The 14430-nt window shown below is 41.6% G+C and overlaps 1 protein-coding gene and 1 long non-coding RNA gene across 4 annotated transcripts in view; one reads left to right on the plus strand and one right to left on the minus strand.

The window, feature by feature from the left end:
* The window catches only part of ATAD1 (ATPase family AAA domain containing 1), a 40773-nt gene extending 38447 nt beyond the window's left edge, over positions 1 to 2326 (minus strand). Inside the window, exons 1-2 of one of the 3 annotated variants that reach the window (XM_069567932.1) lie at positions 2253 to 2326; positions 1690 to 2029 (exon numbers count right to left, since the gene is read on the minus strand). The gene's annotated coding sequence lies outside the window, so the exon portion shown is untranslated. Of the gene's footprint in view, positions 1 to 1689; positions 2033 to 2252 lie in introns of those variants that run through there. The other 2 variants (XM_069567933.1, XM_069567935.1) reach the window with 2 other exon arrangements.
* LOC138427843 (uncharacterized) overlaps positions 1775 to 14430 on the plus strand; it is a 29540-nt gene continuing 16884 nt past the window's right edge. Inside the window, exons 1-3 of the long non-coding RNA XR_011252193.1 lie at positions 1775 to 1934; positions 2424 to 2528; positions 8329 to 8423. This is a non-coding gene — a long non-coding RNA (uncharacterized lncRNA). The remainder of the gene's footprint in view (positions 1935 to 2423; positions 2529 to 8328; positions 8424 to 14430) is intronic.

A 14430-nucleotide genomic window follows, 5' to 3' on the forward strand; every position in this document is an offset into this window, starting at 1 on the left:
TCCTAGCGACCCCATGGACTGCAGCCTACCATACTCCTCCGTCCATGGGATTTTCCAGGCAAGAGTATTGGAGTGGGCTGCCATTGCCTTCTCCATTAGCTTAAACTGCTGCTGCTGCTGCTGCTGCTGCTGCTGCTGCTGCTGCTGCTAAGTCGCTTCAGTCATGTCTGACTCTGTGCAACCCCATAGACGGCAGCCCACCAGGCTCCCCTGTCCCTGGGATTCTCCAGGCAAGAACACTAGAGTGGGTTGCCATTTCCTTCTCCAATGCATGAAAGTGAAAGTGAAATCGCTCAGTTGTGTTGGACTCCTAGCGACCCCATGGACTGCAACCCACCAGGCTCCTCCGCCCATGGGATTTTGCAGGCAAGAGTACTGGAGTGGGGTGCCATTGCTTTCTCCTTCGCCTTCTAGCGATATTCAAATAAAATGTTCTCAAAAGTTTGAGTTAGCAGTGATAAAACTGCCATCTACTGGATGGTCACTGAAATACATGAACTAGGACTACTATCAGTATACCCCAGTCAACGAGGTAACAATTTTTAAACCTATCAATCAGAAAAACCAAGACAAAGCCTTTGCTAACCATATATTTTCCTATAATTAAACTATTAACTGCAATAGAGTACTCTGGACCTAGTCACTTCTTAAAGGGATCCTTCTTCTAAAGTGACCTCAAAATCCTGAAATGAAAGTGAAACTTCTACTTGTAGGTTTCAACTGTGTATTTGATTATACACTCATCTAACATTCATATGACACTGATATGCCTGCAATGTAACAATACCATTACAGCAGAATATATAATAAAAGTTGCACATGCGTACAACACTATGGGCTGTATTTCAATTCTGTATGAACAATAGGATCAATACACAAATATACACATAAACACGGATGATGCCATGTACAACTAAGATATATGGAAAAACACCGTAATTCAGAGTTATTTGTTAGGCAAATATAACAACATATAGCTTCATTATAAAGAGTTCTCCATTTCAGGGTAGTCAACTTAAAAATCGTACCACCTCCTCAATAAGCAGTTTACTGGCAGGTTAAGGTACAAGAGTATTCATGCTACAGCATTTCTCTAATTCACTGCAGTGTTTTACAAAGTTTTTCTCAACCCCAGAAGTCCCAATTTCGCAGACATCAAGGCCCTATGAACACTGCCTGTGACAAAGAAAGCCTGCCAACATTCACATACAGGACGGATTATTAACAGCACCATCTTCCGCGAAAGCGTGCCCAGGCCTGAAGAACCACCTCCACTTTTGCACTAGGTGGTGGCAGTGCCTGTGCGACAATCACACGAATCACCCGGTTCGTTCTGGCCGCCTTTCCCTAGGACCCCAGTTCTGAAGTCGCCCGGAACGATCCTCAAGCCACCGCAGCGACCAGGCTGCCTAGAGATTCCCTGGAAAGGGCCTACGTCTTGGGGGCAGCGCTAACGGAGACTTAAGGGCCTAGGCCGGGCCGGGAGCCAATGCGAAGCCCGGGATGCCCTTGGAGGTTAATCCGGTGGATAGGAAGGGCTGCGGGAAGCAGAGGGGCGACAATGAGGTGGGGCGTGAAAGGACGGCGAGGCGACCCGAGATTGGCGTCCCAGCTCCGCGCAGGTCTCTGAAGGAGCTCAGCGGGACCCATCGCCCGGCCTACGAAGCCCCGCGGGAACCCGCTACTCACCTCCTGGGTTGAAACAGCGGCCGCAGGAGCCCTTACCAGCCTTGCACAGGAAGGAAACACCGCCTGGGAAAGAACACTTCCGGCCGGAGTAGCGGCCCGCCCCCTCGGACGGAGCATGCGCCGCCGTGCCGAGTGCTTCAGGGGGCGTGTTTCCGGCTTGTAGAAGTGGTGGGGGGATTCGGCGGGTGCGAGGTCCCTCACCAGATGTGTAGCCTGCTGTCCGCTGAAGCGAACCTCTGAGTTTAGTTGAGTATCAGAGATAGAACTGGGGCAGGCGCTTGTCACGTAAAGTCCCTGCCCTGCTCACAGCTCCTGTCGCAACACTGACAAATCCGGGAGCCTTCTTGAGAGTGCAAAGAAATGCTCAGTATTCTGAGTATTCAAAGAAGTTCTTTTTCGACTTCTACTTGACCCTTACCTCGGCCCTTCACCGTCCCCCTGGCTCCCAAGCCCCGGTGCAAACCCACACGCTGCTGTTCTGTCCTTTAGCTAAAGCTCTAACGCGCATGGCCAACCCCCACCCCTCACCATCTGTCTTTCAGTTTTAGGGTGAGCTCACCCACCTCCCCCTCGTCTGCGCAGACAAACACCTGGGGGTGGCGCCTTAAAATCTTGCTGCGAAAGGATTCTGTAGCCTACCCGGGCAGGCCTGATAGCAGGGACTAAATAGGGCATCTGTAACAGGTTTTGCATTTCGGTGACTTCCCTTTTTCTTTTCCCCTTCCCCTTTCCAGAATGAGACGTGGTGAAAAAAGGTCCCCCAGGGAGCAAATCTGAAAGCCGGCTCCTCCAGAACACAGACTACAGGGGGCGAGACGACTTTAGACACTGGTCCCCAGGTATACCAGCATCACTTCCTTCAGACTGAGGTGTTGAGACTAAGAAGGAATGGAACAGTTCCTCTTACTAACCTCCTTGGAAGGCAGTTTGTGCCTCTCTAGACAGCATCCTTGATGGCTAAAATTCAACAGCCTGATTGTTGAATCTAGTGAATGCAAGCTTGTGATATTGTGAGGATAATAGCTACAGTTTACTGAATGTCTACTTATTGGCAGGCATATTGTCAGGCAATATGTTTCTATGGGAGCCTCTGGAAGGCTACAGTCCAAGGGGTCGCAAAGAATCCGAAAGGACTGAACTCAGAGAGAGAGATTTCTATGCTTCACACCCATAACCTAAATTCCTCAAAATCCTCAATCCTCTAAAATAGCCATTATTTTATTTATTATTTATAGATAAGCATATTTTAAAGCTTAGATAAACTTTCCTAAGTTCATGCACCTAATGACTGACAAAATTTCATTGGGACCTAGATCTGATTCAAATCCTACACTTTACATTCTCTCTTTGAAGTAGTAATTTAATATCAGTTAAATTTTAAAATCAAGGTGAACGAGGTAAGACCATGGCATGATGAAATCTTAATTAAGACTTTAAAGAGTAACGAAGGGATGACAGGAATATAATGAATATTTTAAAACTATGATTGAATTTATTGATGAATCAGTGGGGGCCTTAGAATCTAATACTGTAAGTGGTCCATGCTTTACATCGATGCCTTTTTGCATGTATTTTTGTTTACAACCATAAATAAATTCTTTAAAAAAAGATATGAAGCTGAGTTCGGAAGTGCTAGACTGATTATTTAGAGAGGGTAATAAGACTCGGAGAACTACAGAATTGGTTATGAGACCAGGATAATAGTTACCAAAAAACACAAGCCATGTGTTCAGCAGTCTTGGAAGAGATTCTCCACTGGATCCCTGGGATTATCCTCAGTGTGAGTCATTGCTTGGGATGCTCATAGGAGAGTTCCTTGACAGAGCTAAAAGGTAGACGTTATCGAAGGAAAGAACTTTAGGTTTTGTGGCCCGTGAGGGTAATCATACCCATTGGTGAGGAAAATGAGCTGAGACATTCAAGGTGGTGATAGATTTCCATCATCCAGTGAATGAAACTGGGTCAACTAAGGCCCCCACTTGCCTTGCTTTAATAACCAGGATAACCAGCCTACCCAGTTTGTCTGACATTAAGGGGGTTTTCTAGGACATAGAACTTTAAATGCTGGAAATACAGGGAAAGTCTCAAGCAAACCATGAGGAGCTGGTCACCCTACTAGGGACATCTAAATGAAATCTAGAACCAGGTGGAGCTATCAGTATGGCTGCATCTAGACTCAAGTCATCTGCTTAATATCTGGGGTACGGTTGCACAGGAAAGGTAATTGTTGGATAAGTTAATTAAGGCTGACTGTAAAGACTCTAGTCGCTTCAGTTGAGTCCAGTTCTTTGCGAACCCCTGGACTGTAGCCTGCCAGGCTTCTCTGTCCATGGGTTTCCCCAGGCAAGAATACTGGAGTGGGTTGCCATTCCCTTCTCCAGGGGATCTTCCCAACCCAGGGATCGAACCCCGGTCTCCTGCATCACAGGCGGATTACCACTGAGCCACCTGGGAAGTGTCAAGAGTCTACATGCCCCAAATAAATATTGCTGCTCATGCCTTTTTCCAGTGGTCTTACTATAAACTGAGTACCTACATCTCTCCTTTTTTGGATCTGATTTTCATTTAGCAAATCCTTAGGAAGCCTTCTATGTCTGGGACCTAAGACATCAAATTACTGCCTTCCCTTAAACCATGCACATTCATTTCCAGCAATCACTAAATCAGCTATATTCTTCCAGAATAGAGCTGAGTGAACATATGCTTTTCATCCCAGGATAGCTTTATATAATCCCTGGCAGCACAAAGCACCATATTTGGCCCTCAGTAGGGGCTCAATAAATAATTCACTATGTGTAATATTAATCAGGAAATTATAACAACAGATTTTTGGTAGACCTTCTGAGTCTTCCCTCTGTGATTGTCAGAATCAAGATATTAAAAATAGTTATTAAATTTACTGCAAAAAGTTTTTGTTTATTTTTATCTTTTGTGATTAGTTATTAATATTTTCTATTTCTTTGTTTTAGTTTTGAAAAGTTATGCTTTTCTAAGAATTTCTCCATTTCTTCCAGGTTGTCCATTTTATTGGCATATACTTGCTGGTAGTAGTCTCATGATCCTTTGTATTTCTGCATCATCTATTGTAACTTTTCCTTTTTAATTTTATTGATTGAGTCTTCTCCATTTGTTCTTGATAAGTCTGGCTGATGTTTTGTCAATTTTGTGTATCTTCTCAAAGAAACAGCCTTTAGTTTTATTTATCTTTGCTATTATCTCCTTCATTTCTTTTTCACTTATTTCTTCTATGATCTCTATGATTTCTTTGCATCTATTAACTTTGGGGGATTTTTGTTCTTTTTCTAGTTGCTTTACGTGTAAGGTTAGGTTGTATATGTGATGTTTCTCTTGTTTGTTGAGGTAGGCTTGTGTTGCTATAAACTTCCCTCTTAGCTCGCATCCCATAGGTTTTGAGCTGTCATATTTTCATTGTCATTTATTTCTAGGTATATTTGAGGTATATTTTTATTTCCTCTTTGATGTCTTCAGTGGTCTCTTGGTTATTCAGAAACTTATTGTTTAGCCTTCATGTGTTTGTTTTTTTTTTAATAGTTTTTTCCCCTGTAGTGATATCTAATCTTACATTGTTGTGGTCAGAAGATATATGAAATGATTTCAATTTTTTAAAATTTATCAAGGCTTGATCTGTGACCCCAGATGTGATCTGTGCTGGAGAATGTTCCATGTGCACTGATAAAAAAGTAAAATCTACTGTTTTTGTATGAAATGCCCTGTAGATATCAATTAGGTCCAACTTGTCCATTGGATGATTTAATGCTTGTGTTTCCTTATTAATTTTCTATCTGGTTGATCTGTCTGTTGGAGTGAGTAGAGTGTTAAAGTCCCCCACTATTATTGTGTTACTGTTGACTTCCCCTTTAGCATTTGCCTTCTGTATTGAGATGCTCCTATGTTGGGTGCATATATATATATATATATATATATATAATTGTTATATCTGCTTCTTAGATTGATCCTTTGATCATTGTGTAGTGTCCTTGTCTCTTGTAATGCTCTTTATTTTAAAGTCTATTTTATCTGACATGATATTGCTGCTCTTGCTTTCTTTTGACTTCCATTTGCATGGAATATCTTTTCCAGCCCCTCACTTTCAGTCTGTATTTGTCCCTAGGTCTGAAGTGTGTCTCTTGTATACAGCATATATTAAGGGTCTTATTTTTGTATCCATTCAGCAGATCTGTATCTTTTGGTTGGAGCATTTAATCCATTTACATTTAAGGTAATTATTGATATGTATGACCCTATTGTTTTGGATTTGTTTTTATAGACCTTTTCCTTCTCTTGTGTTTCCTGTCTAGAGCAGTTCCTTGATGTTTATTATATAGCTGATTTGGTGGTGCTGAATTCTCTTAACTGTTGCTTTTCTGAAAAGCTTTTGATTTCTCCTTCAAATCTGAGTGAGATCCTGGCTGGATAGAGTAATTTTAGTTGTAACTTTTTCCCTTTCATTGCTTTAAGTAAATCTGCTACTCCCTTCTGGCCTGCAGAGCTGATATTGTTTGTTTTTAAACTGTTGCCTCTTAAGACAGTTAATGGCAGTTCTCTCCCCAGGAAACTGAATTTTCCTTTGTTTTTGTTGGTTGGATGGAGGCTCTGCAGCCAAGGCAAATCAATGCACTAGACCCTTGAAGTGGAGCAGGCGATGGCACCCACTCCAGCACGCTTGCCTGGAAGATCCATGGACGGAGGAGCCTGGTGGGCTGCAGTCCATGGGGTCGCTAAGAGTGGAACACGACTGAGCAACTTCACTTTCACTTTTCACTTGCATCATTGGAGAAGGCAATGGCAACCCACTCAAGCACTCTTGCCTGGAAAATCCCATGGACGGAGGAGCCTAGTAGGCTACAGTCCATGGGGTCGCTAAGAGTGGAACACAACTGAGCAACTTCACTTTCACTTTTCACTTGCATGCACTGGAGAAGGAAATGGCAACCCACTCCAGTGTTCTTGCCTTGAGAATCCCAAGGACAGAGGAGCCTGTTGGACTGCCGTCTATGGGGTCGCATAGAGTTGGACACAACTGACGCGACTTACCAGCAGCAGCAGACCCTTGAAGGGGGAAGGGATTCCTTAGATTAGGAGCTGTAGAATTTCACTGTGAGTCTGTTCACTTGAACAACTTGGCAAAGTGCAGATTCCCAGGTCCCAGTCTTGAAAGGCTCCTATTTAACTGCTCTAGGTTTTGGTCTAAGTCTTTATATTCTGAATAAGCATTTGAGATGATTTGGATATAGGTAGTTTGGGACCACACCTTGACAAACTCTTAGTATATAAAACTCTTAGTATATAAAACTCTTAGTATATAAAAGTCTTATATATAGTATATAAAGTATTTTTAAAAAACTCTTAGCATATAAAACTCATATATTAAATTATTAGTGATAATTTTGTATATATTTTTGTGCAAATCTCTTTTGTCTCAGACCCAAAAGCGTATTTGATTCACTGAACATTAAGCTAGCTGGGATACATTAAGAAATCAAGGCCAGGAAGCCTCATGACGAGATTCAGAATAAAACAGTCTTTGGAAAGAAAAATAAATCTGAGATATTGGATAAACATGGTAAACATGACTGTATTCATTGCTCATTAGAAATGATTCACTTGACAGTGATTTTTTTTTAGAAAGAATAGAGCTTCAAGAGATAGATAAAATTATATAGCAGTAGTTCTGCCAGTATAAGAGTCACTTGGTAACCTTGGTTCTTTTAAAAATATTTCATTGGAAAATAATAATCTTGATTATTACTTTGACAAGTTAAATAATAGAATGGGTGGAGGAAGAAAAGTAAAGCAAAAATATGAAGTTGTATCTGAAGCCGTGAAAGCACTGAGAAAGACTAATTCTGGGTGCTTGAAACTCTAGGAGAAAGAATAAGAGGGCATATCAAGGCAAAAATAATGGAAAATTAAAATTTGAACAGATTGTATGGAATGGAAAGATGAATTGGTAGCTTCATTCTATGAAAAGCACAGAGAGCCGAAAGACTCAATAGTAAAGTTCAAAGAATATTGTAAATCTACCTTTCATGCTTTGATGTTTTTAAACTTTGTATGTAAGTTAAAATGAGTATATGAGTATATACAGAAATTAGTGTTTATGTAATTTTCTCGTATCATCAGGGTAGCACTAATCCACATTCTTACATTGCTTCATAATCCTTTTTGTCAAGGACTACTTCCAATTATGCTTTTTTTTTTTTTTTACAGTTTATGCTACCAGAAAATATTTTCTAGAACTTACTTTTTTTAAATTTGCAGTATTTTGTTATTTATCTTTAATACAGTACTAAAAATAGACTGTTTAAGTGATTGTTGTTCTGTCACTAAGTTGTGTTCAAGTGATACTGTATGTGAAAGGTCAGAATTGATCAAACCAGGGAATTGGTTGGGAAGGTGTCTAACCTTACTGTAGCCTTATTAGCAAGAGTTTTAAGTCATAAATGAAAGGGTAAACTCCCTAGAATTTATTTGGGCCCTTCCTAAATGCCCTTCCATATAATTTTTTTTTAATGGGCAAAGAGAAGGGAGGGCTTGGGTAAGAATAACAAAGATATGAATTCATTAGCCAAAAGAGAGGAAACTAGTTGAAACATTAATTCTCAATTCCTGTAACAGCAGATTGATAGATGAAGCATAAAACAAGACCAGATGCTGTGGTTTCCAGGATGCACTTGGCTTCCCATCCTTTATAACCTGGAGCATTTTTTGCTGTAAGTAGGTCATTTGCTTGCTCTCATTTACCTGATTCTAGGAAAATGCCCTTGAAAGTATTTGGAAAATAAGGCTTTCATTAAGCTTTTGCTTAACATTTTAAAAGTTAAGATTGCATGAAACCTCTCCCAACGCCATTTCTCTATTAGCCAGAATAACCTGTAACCTTGAAGCATAAGTAAAACTGAAATCGACAAGAAAAATTCAAGATCTTTTATTTTCTAAGGACTTAAATTTATGACCATAGCACTGGCATATAGTATTCATCTCACGGAATTATAATTGAGGTTTAAGTTTCTCTATTCTCCTATCAGTTGTGAACTTCTTGAGAAAAGAGGATGCCTAGGACATAGCTTTTCAGACACCATTCTAATAGATTTATGGTGACTGGAAAGGGAAAAAGAGGAAAGAAAAATGGTCCAAAGAAAAGGACATGTGCAGGACTTCCGTGGTGGTCCGGTGATTAAGAATCTGCCTGACAGTGTAGGAGACATGAGTTCGATCCCCTGTCTGGGAAGATTCGACATGCCATGGGTTAACAGCCCGTGAGCCGCAACTGCTGAGCCCCACTCTGGAGCCTGTTCTCAGCAACAAGAGAAGACACTGCAATGAGAAACACATGCAGTGCAATTAAGAGAATAGCCCCCTGCTTCCTGCCACTAGAGAAAGTTGATATGCAGCAACGAAAACCCAGCACAACCAAAAATGAATTGTAACCCCGTAGACGGCAGGCCACCAGGCTCCCCCATCCCTGGGATTCTCTAGGCAAGAACACTGGAGTGGGTTGCCATTTCCTTCTCCAATGCATGAAAGTGAAAATTCAAAGTGAAGTCGCTCAGTCGTGTCCAACTCTTAGGGACCCCATGGACTGCAGCCTACCAGGCTCTTCCGTCCATGGGATTTTCCAGGCAAGAGTACTGGAGTAGGGTGCCATTGCCTTCTCCAAATAAATGAATAAAATCTTGACAAAGTTCAAATTTATAAAACAACCCCAACAGCAACAAAGGAAAGGACATGTGCAATCAAACCATTTTACTGGGCATGATTATATTACTGTCCTGTCATGACCAATCTGCTCCTGATATGTCCACCAGAGACCAGTCTCATCAGGGATACAGAGGTTTAAGAACATGGACGCTGCAGCCCAACAGAGTTGGCTTTGGATGTAAGGTCTGTCCTTTACTAGTTCTGTGACTCAGGGCAAATTATTAAGCTCTCTAAGCCTCAAGTTCCTCACCTCTCATACAGGGACAAAAGCAGTCTGCACGCCATGGAGTCGCACTGAGAATGAAAGGAGACCGTGCCCGGAAAGTGCTGCATACTATTCTTGACACTTAGCAAGTGCTCAATAAACATGCCGTTGAACCAGCTCAGATGTTATTTTGATTAAACCGTGAAGTGATATTATCTCATTTCCAGAAGTTTATATGAACAAAGATTCTTTCATATCTCTTTAGTATTTGTGTGAGCACTTGTCAACCATGGCATATTGTCTGGGAATGTTTATCTTCTCTGCCTTGTGAAAAGGCCCTGCCTCTGTCCCTTTGCCCTGTTAGTTCTCAGTTTTAATACACCCCTCTGGGTGAATCTTACAGATTAGTATTCTGTAAAGTATTAGTGATAGTTATGGAAAACCTGTAAGATTTCATCCTTGTGACTGCCCCATACAACTAAGTTTAAAATATTGATCAATCCATAAAAATGACTATCTGGATATTTCTCAGTTCACTGAAGACCATTATTAATATTGACTGTCATTCCCACCTGTCTAATAACAGCCATTTATTGAGCTTACAATTCGTACTCTCATAGAATTCTGAAGACTCAAATATCTTGTGAAAATGCAAATCTTCATAGAACTGTTGATGTTTTTAAGTTAGAGGTTTAACCTGTCTTTTATTCCCATTCACTATTTGTTTTGGGAAAACATCCTTACCTGGATTGCCTAGTGAGTTTTGTCCTGAAGAAAGAAATCAGTTCAATGGATGAAAGGAAGAAGCTGAACCAGATTTGAGATTTTAGAGGTCAATACTTTTACATCTCTTTTCATTTTGCAAATGGCAACATTTTCATTACCCTTGAGGACTGTGATAACATGAGAGCTGCTATTTTTTATGTAAAATTGAATTAATTTGAGCATAACATGTTTTTTAAAAAATATTTACTATGTGCAACTCTTGGAAATGCTCCTAAAGTTGAGGGAGTTTTACTGAGCAAATACAATGGTGTATCCTGTTTAGAGACTGAGTGCCTGGCTTTCAAAGGCAAAAGCAAGGGCAAAACTTGCTAATTTTACATGTTTAGGGGTGAAATATCTACTAGGCCTTCTTTCATCTTAGGTCAAACATGAGTGCACCAACAAGCTAATGTTAGATTTGCCCTCCCCTCTTATTTATTGCTAGTGTTTCTGGAACCAGAAAAACAAAACAAAGGGGTAAAAAAAGAAAGAAAGCAAAGTCTGTGTGTAACTTGAGTTAGAGAAGTACAGGAACAAGTATACCAAGTTGGCAGTGCTCAAAGTCCCATTCAACTTCAAAATAGTATACCTGATAGAGTTTCACAAACCTCTCTCCTTTCTAGCCTGCTCTTTATTAACTTTAAATACCAAAACCATTCCGAGAGCTTTGAATGTCCCTATAAGGTCTAGAGCCAGAGGCATGCCCCACTCCCACTTCTTTCTATTTTCTGAGTTCCCAAGGTCAGAAGAAGGGACAGTAAAGGAAAGGAGACAAAGTCAACTCCCCAACAGTGTTCTCTTCCCCTTTGGTGTTTTGCAGAAAAGTTGAAGAGATGCTAATGATTCTTAACCAACTGAAAGCAGCGTTAGAATTCTGTCTGGGCATTCGTAAACTCCTGACTGGGCAGTGCTCCACCACTGCAGTCCATCTTTCGTTCAATACTGTGTGTGTGCTAAGTTGCCTCAGTTGTGCCTGACTCTTTGCAACCCTATGGACTGTAGCCTGCCAGGCTCTTCTGTCCATGAGATTGTTCAGGCAAGAATACTGGAGTGGATTGCCATGTGATCCTCCAGGTGATCTTCCTGACCCAGGGATCGAACCCATCTCCTGTTCTGGCAGGTGGATTCTTTACCACTAGTGCCACCTGGAAATCCTACTTACGCTAGATAAATAGGCTTGCCATAGTTTATTATTGTGTTGTCCTCACAAGCTGGTATTCAAGGAGCCTTCCCTGACCACTTCCTTGGGACTCTTGGAAATACACATAAAAACAGTTTAAATGACTGGTTAAAAACCAATGAAATACAGTGATTATTCTGGGTGGGAGGGATTGGGGACAGGGAAGGGGAGAGTAAATAATCATATATCTTTAGTTGAGATCACAAGGATTTCTAGGACATGAACTCACATTCATAGGCCAAGAACAGAAGACAACTAAAAAAAGCTCTGCAGAGGCACAACATTTCCTCCTCATTCCCTAGGAAGGTGGGGATCTATGACACTCCTTTTTAATAATCATCCCCAAATTCTGTTTCTGTGCCCAACACAATAAAGTGTTTCCAAGTACAGAGTGTCAGATAGATGAAGAACAAACAGCCTCTGCAAAACTGTTTGAAGCATGTAAAAGGTAGATTATTGAGGGTAGTACTTAGGAAATGCTAAGTTATTTGAAATTATTGTGTCCTAAATGACAGCTCTGTGACCTGTCTCATGTTAGGCAGCCTTTCTGGGTTTCCTCCTCTGAAACTGAAGTAGTTCTACAAGCTTCATCATTCCATGATTTGTTCATTCTGACCCATATGAGAGAACTGTCTAAGAAGACCTTGTGTAGAAATCCTTTGCCAGTTACCATTTTGCCAGTCATAGTTTTGTCGCAATGTGGTTTTCTTTGTATGCCTAAATTTTACAGTCTGTGATCTTCGTGTATGTATGTATGCTTGAGTTTAGTTCCTTGAAACCAAGGAACTTAGTTACAGTTATCCCTACCCTCATCTCCATTCCTACCACAATCTTAAAGTCAGATGGCAAGAAGCCTGCCGTTCTCATCCCCTCTGTATGTGATGAGTGGAGAATAACAGTTGGAGGCCAGGCCTAGAAAAACCATGCCCTTGTTTTCTGGAAAGACCAGATGGTTACTAAGAATGTTGCCAAGCTTGCAAAAATGATACCAGTGGGAAAAGCAAATACAGGAAAGTGTTGAATATCAATAAAGGCTATATCAAGAACTTTAAAAACAGAAGTGTGGTTAACATGAACTCTGTCTTCCATAGAAGATCATGACTTTTAGAATATTAGCTCATGAACAACTGAGGAAATGTTAGGTAAAGACAACCAGGACACCAAAAGAGTGTCTAACAGGCTTTTTATGGCGAAGCGCTCCGGGGCAGGGTTCCCAGACCCAAACGACGCAGGTCGAGGAAGTCCGCACCGGGACCGTGTTGGGGGTGGTTTTTATACGTTTGTTGCGAGGGATGGTCAGGCTAGATGGACGGGGGTTCGGATAGGTCACCAGGCCGAGGCGTTGTGGCCTGACAGGTCCTTCTACGTGGCTGGGGTGGAGCGGTTTTAGCTGGTGAAGTGTGCTGTCATTGGTCCCCGGGATCTGGGAGGCGCCTTCCGTTAGGGACGTCCCCCGCAGGCGGGAGGGAGAGGAGGGGCGGCCCATCTGGCCACCGGGGTCCAGCCTTACAGGAAAAAGATTCTTTTCTGCTTTTATAACCAATTTTGTTGTTTTATTCTCTGGAAAATTCCCTACCCTTGGACTCACCAATCAAGGTTTTGTCTACATAGCACTTCTCTGGAATGTAATCATCACCACCCCCAGTTGGTGAGAGATTACCATAACAAATACTGAAAACACTCACATAGATCCTCATGAGTAATGTTTTTGAGAGCTAGCCAAAAAGGAAGACGTAAGTTTACCTTTACTTGTGTGTTTATTTCTAGTTTTATTAAGAGAAAAAACATTTTCAGTCAGTTCAGTCGGTCAGTTGTGTCCGACTCTTTGCGACCACATGAACTGCAGCACTTCAGGCCTCCCTGTCCATCACCAACTCCTGGAGTTCACCCAGACCCATGTCCATCGAGTTGGTGATGCCATCAACCATCTCATCCTCTGTCATCACCTTCTTCTCCTGCCCTCAATCTTTCCCAGCATCAGGATCTTTTCAAATGAGTCAGCTCTTCGCATCAGGTGGCCAAAGTATTGGAGTTTCAACTTCATCATCAGTCCCACCAATGAACACCCAGGACTCATTTCCTTTAGGATGGACTGGTTGGATCTCCTTGCAGTCCAAGGGACTTTCAAGAGTCTTCTCCAACACCACAGTTCAAAAACATCAATTCTTCGGCACTCAGTTTTATTTATAGTCCAACTCTCATCTCCATACATGACCACTGGAAAAACCATAGCCTTGACTAGATGGACCTTTGTTGGCAAAGTAAGTCTCTGCTTTTCAATATGCTCTCTAGGTTGGTCATAACTTTCCTTCCAAGGAGTAAGCGTCTTTTAATTTCATGGCTGCAGTCACCATCTGCAGTGATTTTGGAGCCCAAAAAAATAGTCAGCCACTGTTTCCACTGTTTCCCCATCTATTTACCATGAAGTGATGGGACCAGATGCCATGATCTTCATTTTCTGAATGTTGAGCTTTAAGCCAACGTTTCACTCTCCTCTTTCACTTTCATCAAGAGGCTTTTGAGTTCCTCTTCACTTTCTGCCATAAGGGTGGTATCATCCGCATAGCTGAGGTTATTGATATTTCTCCTGGTAATCTTGATTTCAGCTCGTGCTTCCTCCAGCCCAGAGTTTCTCATGATGTACTCTGAATATAAATTAAATAAGCAGGGTGACAATATACAGCCTTGATGTACTCCTTTTCCTATTTGGAATCAGTCTGCTGTTCCATGTCGAGTTCTAACTGTTGCTTCCTGACCTGCATACAGGTTTCTCAAGAGGCAGGTCAGGTGGTCTGGTATTCCCATCTTTTTCAGAATTTTCCACAGTTTATTGTGATCCACACAGCCAAAAGCTTTAACGTAGTCAATA

The sequence above is a fragment of the Ovis canadensis genome, chromosome 22, assembly GCF_042477335.2.
Source record: "Ovis canadensis isolate MfBH-ARS-UI-01 breed Bighorn chromosome 22, ARS-UI_OviCan_v2, whole genome shotgun sequence".
In the NCBI taxonomy this organism is placed as follows: Eukaryota; Metazoa; Chordata; class Mammalia; order Artiodactyla; family Bovidae; genus Ovis; species Ovis canadensis.